Here is a 6,914-nt window from a genome sequence, read left to right on the forward strand (position 1 = left end):
CCCAATCGCTTCCTCATCTGGTGCTATTTTGTATCTTGTGACAATGGCAGTTGATCATTTTGCAAAAACAGCAACACTGAAATGCTCTGAAACATCTGTCTGTGAGGATTTAGCAGCTTGCGGTTTAGCAACATTTCTTCTCAGCCAGTGTCTGTGGATCCAGAACCAAGCATTGCTTCATTGAACCCCCTGGCTCAGGACCTTCTATGAGACCACAACCAAGGAGGAAGCCTGGACTAGAGTCATCTCAAGGTTTGACTGGGACAACTGGATTCACTGGGCCGACTGAAACAGAATTAAACTGCCATCTGGCTTTTGGACCAATGACCTCAGTTCTTCACAGTTTGTTGGCCTCCTTAGGAAGAGCATCTATCTTCACAGAGCATCTCTTATGTGGCAACTGGTGACTCTTAGCTCAAAAGAGCAAAAGAATAAGAAATCAGGACACCTTTGTTACCTAAAGTCAGGAGTGACAACCCACTGCTCTGGCAAACTCTGTTCATTAGAAGAACCTCACTGGGCCTAGGCTGAAGCTGCACTTGCTACTTTGAGCTGAATTGCTCCCAAATGCCTGTGTTAAAACTTAGCTGGGAGGTGGCAGAACCTTTCTGAGTGGAGCCTAGGAGGAGGGCTTCAGGTCTTTGGGAGGGTGTCCTTGAAGGAAATTGTGTCCTCATCGTCTCTGTTTTGCTTCCTGGCTTATGGTGAGCAGGCTTGCCCGCACACTCTCCTGCCACCACGTGTGGCCACACCCAGTGCAATGGGACTGACTGGCCATGGGCTCTAGTCTCTGAAACTGTGAGCAATATCAATGCTCTGTATGTCGACTATCCGAGGCATTTGTTATAGTCACCATTAGTATTTGTTACAGTGATTGACAGTTCTCAGTAGATGGGAGGGACTGCACACAGGTAAGTACAGACGGCAGTCAGTAGAAATCACCTTATAAGCTGAGCTGTCCATCAGAACAACCATAATTTTTAACAATATTGGATTATAATGTCCTTTCAAATAGATGGCCTTTAAAAATAACTATTATTAACATATCTCTGTCAAAATCTGAAGATAATGATGACGCAGGTAAATGTCATCTGTGTAGCAGATTACTTTGTGATATTAACGTAACTTTTTGAAGTGCTCTTATTTTTCAGACCTGGAGTTCACCAACCGTTCATTTGAGTTTTGTTAGGGTGTGGGAGGTGGTGTAAGAAATGTTCTGCGTTACCACCAAAGGACACAGCTGAAACCAAATTTCTGTGTTCACCTAGTTCAAATTGCTCATTTCACAGGGCTGGAGCAGGTGGAGATGGGAAGTTAGCTGCCAGTGGGCACACTGATCATGACTAGGGTAGCTGGACACATGCTTGATTTCTGCAAACTTGAGGCCAGATTGTAGGGCAGGGCCTCCCTGGGAGGCCTGCAGCATGGATATGGACTAAGCAAACTTGGATAAGAAAAGAAGGCAAAGGAAGTAAACAGGAAAAGGAGGGGGGACGAGGAGAATTCTAGGAAGACAGAACTGAAAAAGAGGAAAGGAGAATCTAAAGCTTGTTCACTCCAGGTTACCACTGGAGGGCTCCACGGCTCTCTGTGGAGGTGCTTTAAAGCAGTGACCCTCTGTTTCTCCCACAGGAAGAAACACACTTGTGGGCTGTCACTGGCAGGCAGCATGGTACAGTGCTAAGTCTGGATCCCGTCTCTTCTGCTGGCTGTGTAACCTTTCAATAGACACTTCACCTCGAGGTCCTGGGACATAACCAGTCTGCGGGAACCCCCACCCATCTCTGCCCCAGCTGCTGGCCAGCAGGGAACTTCACCTCAGTAGCTTCATTTGTTGAATGGAGGATGATACTAATACGCACTGTACAGACTTTCCCTCAGATGAAACACTTTAATAAATGTAAAGTACTCCTAACAGCAGTGAGCTCCTGCAAAGCTCTATTGTTACTGAGGGATCAGGTCAAGAGACTTACCTTATTCCCAGTCCTCGTCTGTTAGAAGGTGGAGGGAAGCTTGGATAGAGGATGGCCAGAGGACAGGCTTAGAGAGAGGAAGGATAGCTGGGTGATTGTGTATATCCCTAGCAATACGCAGTCATATCACACTGTGTGGTGTGCCACCCAGCAAGTCACAGAGACTGCTTTAGAAAGTCCTTTTGCCCACTCAGCCAGCTTCCTAATCCCTTTTCAAAGCGTTCTTAGGCTGCATCTGTCAGATTCTGCCTGCAGTTCGTTAATCTTCCAGGAGGAGAAGCCCTAGCAATGCAGGGTTGCCATGTAGTTGAAACAATAAACAGGAAGTTAAAACTACATAATTTCATGTGAGTATAACTATTATATAATATAAAATAATTTTATCTTAATTTCAGGCTGTCAGTGTGGTTCCCGTTCCCTCCAAATAACTTTTCTTTGCTTACCTTTTAATTGAAACATGTATTTATTTCACAAATATCAAATATTGCTATTCAAACTAGAATTTCCAGAGCATGTAGGAAGTCCTTATTGTGAGAGTTTATGTCTCACCATTCCTCAAAAGGCCCCAGTGACAAACCAAAAGCTCAACTCCATGAAAGTTCCCCCTGGGGAGCCCAGGTGTTTATTGGTCTTACTTACAGAGCATAGGTAGGGGTAGTTTACAGGAGCATGGTGACCTCAGAACAACCACAGTGAAAAATCTTCACCCAGCCTGGGTAGTGACTTCCCCATAGTCACATAGATGGAACTCCCGATTCAATTAGTGTCCCCCAGCCAATATATTCTAGCACCTCCTGAGGCCACATGCAATTAGGGCAGACTTGCATACAAATGGCTGGGACAGATGGATGATCAGTGAGGGTCTAATACACCCCCCCCCACACACACACACACTCCCTCCTTCTATGAGGGAATGTTAACAGTCAATGTGAGCAAGCCTGATGGTCTCTTGCAAGCAGACATGGCTGATGTAACGAAGATAGATGCCATTTTTCTCTGAGGACTATATTTCCACAACAGTCTTATGCACTCTCCATTGTTTAAATTGAACTACATAGTAACGCTGGGTGTTACTGTTCTACAAGTAGATGAGGAGGACCTTGCCCAAAGAACCTGTCACTTGCCTGAGGTTCAATTACGACACTTGAGTAGCTCTTATCCTAACTGGTCTCAGAGGAACCAGGACTGGCCTGGACCTCACTAGAACCTCATTCTGTCTGTCACATGTTGGCTTCATTGGCCAGCACTGAGGCCTAAAAAGGGATCCATTCTAAGCAGAAGTTGAAGGAGTTGTTCAAGGGGCATGAGATTGTGAGATTGTGACACAGGGGATACACAAGACATGTTGCTTCAGTACCCAGAGGACAGACTGCTGTGTGGAGACAGACCAAGCACTGAAGAGAGGTGGCCATGTAGTTTTTACCTCACAGGTTTATCCTCCAGGATTCAATGAACGTGTCAGGAAAATTACTGAGGCCCAATCTCATAGCTGAAGTGAAGGGACAGCTCCAGAGCACAGAACTGGGCATGAGAAAGACAGGCAGGAATGCTCCATGACTCTCAGCAGTCATGTATAAGGTAGGGAACTAAGATATCACCACATAGCTGGGCATGGTGCAGAATGGTGTCAGTTAGTATGGCTTATTTGCAGCTTCGTATCTGTTGATGGAAAATTAAGTCCAAAAAAAACAAAGACATATTGCTCTTGAAGACCTGGGATTATTTTTGGAGCCAAATATGCAAACAGATCATTAACATGTGACCAAGCACTATTACATTATGTCACACAGGGACCCAGGAAGGAATTCACATAAAGGTAACAAATAAGTCAGGGCTCTGAAGGCTGAACTAGAGTTTGTCAAATGAAAAAACAAAGAGATGAAAGAATATTCTAGATAGAAAGATTCTCACATATAAGCCTCTGCGTAGGAAAATTCCCGAAAAGGTGAGTCATGTGCAGATTGCTAGGCATACCAGAGATCTTTGATTTATTTTTGGGAAACAAAACAAGACAAAGTCAGCCTGTATCTTTTTTTTGGTACCATATCATCATTTGTTTTTCCTTCTTTCCTTCTTTCTTCCTTCCTTCCTTCCTTTCTGGCTCTTGGAAAATATTCTAGAAGAAAATTTAGAGAGTGAACAGAGAGGGGTGAAGTAAACAGACAGATTGCGGTGGAGTGAGATCCAAAGTTTAGAAGAGTGACAGAACTGAGGAAATTGGGTGGGCAATGTCAGCACAGCGAGAGATCGTAGCACTGTTTGAGGATGTGAGGGGGTCCTGCGTGTTTGGCAGTTGGGAGAAAGAAGACAGCACTGTGCACTGCACGTGAGTGCATGCAGGTTGAAGCTTAAGTTCAAATTACAGTTACAGAAGGGCAGAGGAGCTGCCAGGACTCACTGTCAGGATCCGTGTTTATTCATGGATCCCCTTCTAATACCTGTTATGGAGGCTGGAGGCTGATGAGAGGCTCTAAAAGTAAGTGGTCAAGCTGGGCAGTACCTGGCGGCCTGTAACTGGGCTTGCAATGGGGAGTGGGCTAGTGAAGGGTCTGGCTACGTGTCGTGTCCTGGACATTATTGCCCTGGATGGTGCTGCAAGGGGCCCCAGAGCTTGAATCGTATAGTATACAGTGTGTTTACTCAAATTCCACAGGTCTAAGGGGGGGGGGGGCTGTATAATATTCTGCAATTTGAAACGCTAATTTCAACCACTCCAGAAACGCAATTCCTACTACAAATAGCGTCTACGTAAACGCTAAAGGTACCCTTCCTCAAGGGTATTTGGAAAAGACAGTTGTAAAACCGTATTCACCCCATCTCAACTAGTGTTTCAAAGGCACGAAATGCTTAAGAGAAGGGAGAGGAGGGCATTGGAGGTGAGAAAAGGAGGGAGGGAAGGGATGTGGTGATCCAAATCCACCCATCACTCCGAGGAGAGCGGCATTTAAAACACTCATTTTTCTGGAACATCTTCTGTAGACACATCCCAGTCACCCGGTCCCTCGGAACACTCACGTCCTGCGTTCCCGGCACCCCCACAGCCGCCACCTCACGCGCTGCGCGGTGGCTGAGGTCCGCAGTGGCGCGACCGCTCAGGTGTGGGGCCACCCAGTCCCCAGGGCGCACGACGCTGGAGCCCATTCGTTGGAGCCGCAGCTGCGGGAGGGAGGGAGGGGGTTGGCCCGGAGGGGAAGGGGCGGGCGACGCCCGGAGAGTGCGGGGGAGGGGGACGCGGGGACGCTACGAGAGTCGGGAGGGGCCTGAGCGCGACGCTGGGAAAGGGGAACGGAGGGCGGGAGCGGCGGGGACGCGCGCTTCGCCTGGGTCGCCGGCGGACGCGCGCAGCAGTCCGAGCCTCAGACGCGCGGGAGCGAGGGACCGCGCAGGGACAGCCGGCTTGAGGCAGCTGGAGGCGACAGCTTTTGAAACACGCACGACAGCTGCGTTCCGGGGTCTTGGGCAGCAGCGCCCCGGCGGGACGGTGGGCGCGGCGCGAAAACGTGAGTAGCCCTGGGTGTGTCTGGCGGTGGCACTGGTGACACTCAGTCCTGGTGGGTGGACGCGGCTGGAGCGGAGCGAGGAGCCGGAGGCTGCCGCGTTGTCACTCGGACACTGGCTCCCGGGCTCAGCACAGGCTCTTGGGGGAGTCTGGCAGCGTCTGCAGCACGGGCAAAAGAGGTCGGCGACTTCGTGTTCCCTTGCAAGCCCTTGACACAGCCGCGGGCGCCCGCTGGAGAAAGGAGACGCGCGCTGGGGGAGAACGCGGCTCCAACCCCGCAGCTCCGGTGTCGCCGGCCGGCGCCCACCAGCTCCTTAGGTCCCAGGTCAACTTCAGTCTGGGAACCGGCGCCCCACGCCTTCCCGGAAGCCCTGCCTAGTGGTCGGCTTGTGGACAGATGGGCAGCACACAGCTTTCCGGGCTGGGACGCGGAGGACCCTGAGTGTCACAAGACAGGGTTGCCGGGCGAGGAGCGCCTGAGTCCCGCGGGGCGCGCAGCAGCGTGCGCGCGTTCGTGTCCCCGCGGACACATCTGGGCGTGGGCTTTGTTCAGATGTGCTCACACCTGCGCGAATCGCCGTGCTCAGGGGGCGACACTGACTGCCCTCCTCGGCTCTCTCAGCCCTGGCGAGGACGCGGGGAATCAGAGGAGAAGAGGATAGACATTGGAGTAGGCGCGCTAGGGACACTTGCAGGAAGGAGGCTTTGTTGGCCTCCAGGTGAGGGCCCTGGCAGTCCCCCTCACCACACCCAGCCTTTGAGGACAGGGGATTGTCAGGGCTGGCGTGCCGGGTTTGAGACAGACTGGAAGGAGCCTCTTCCCTGGCCCGGCTCGCAGTGGTGGGATCTGACAACAGCTTCGCCCAGGGATGCTGTGCTGAGCCTGGAGTAACTGCAGGCGCTGGAGCATCATCTAGCTGAGAGCGCCATCTGCGCCCGGCACCGCCCCGGGCCCTCCAGGCAGCGCGGGTGGGCGCCGCTGCACGCTGGTTCCCGCGGTGTGAGGACCCGGACATTGTCGGCCCGCATCTGCCACAGCACAGAGGGGGGACGGGATGTCGCAGTAGGCAGAGTCGTGGAGTCATTCTCGGAGAAGTGTTCTCTGGGTAGCAGGTGCAGCAGGAGAGTTCCCAGGGTCCATAAGGCTGGTGGACAGGTTCTTTCTTTCCCTTTGCTCTGGGCTACCTCTTCATAACCTGAAGCTGGCTGGCGGTCCCTGAGCTCCAGCCAGCACAGAGGGAGGTCGCCATGAGCAAGAGTTTCTTCCCTACCTCACCCCTTCCTTCTCTCCCTCTCCTCCCCCAGCACCCACGGCTCCAGCACCGGTCTACATCAGTAGGGAAGATGTCCTGAGAGGGAAATGTAATTTTCCCTCCCTGGTCTTAGGTGGTTAATAGCAGAAGTGTGGTTCTGAAGAGCAGTGCCCTTCCTTTCTGAGGCTC

This window comes from Peromyscus eremicus, chromosome 14, assembly GCF_949786415.1.
Source record: "Peromyscus eremicus chromosome 14, PerEre_H2_v1, whole genome shotgun sequence".
NCBI classification, from domain to species: domain Eukaryota; kingdom Metazoa; phylum Chordata; class Mammalia; order Rodentia; family Cricetidae; genus Peromyscus; species Peromyscus eremicus.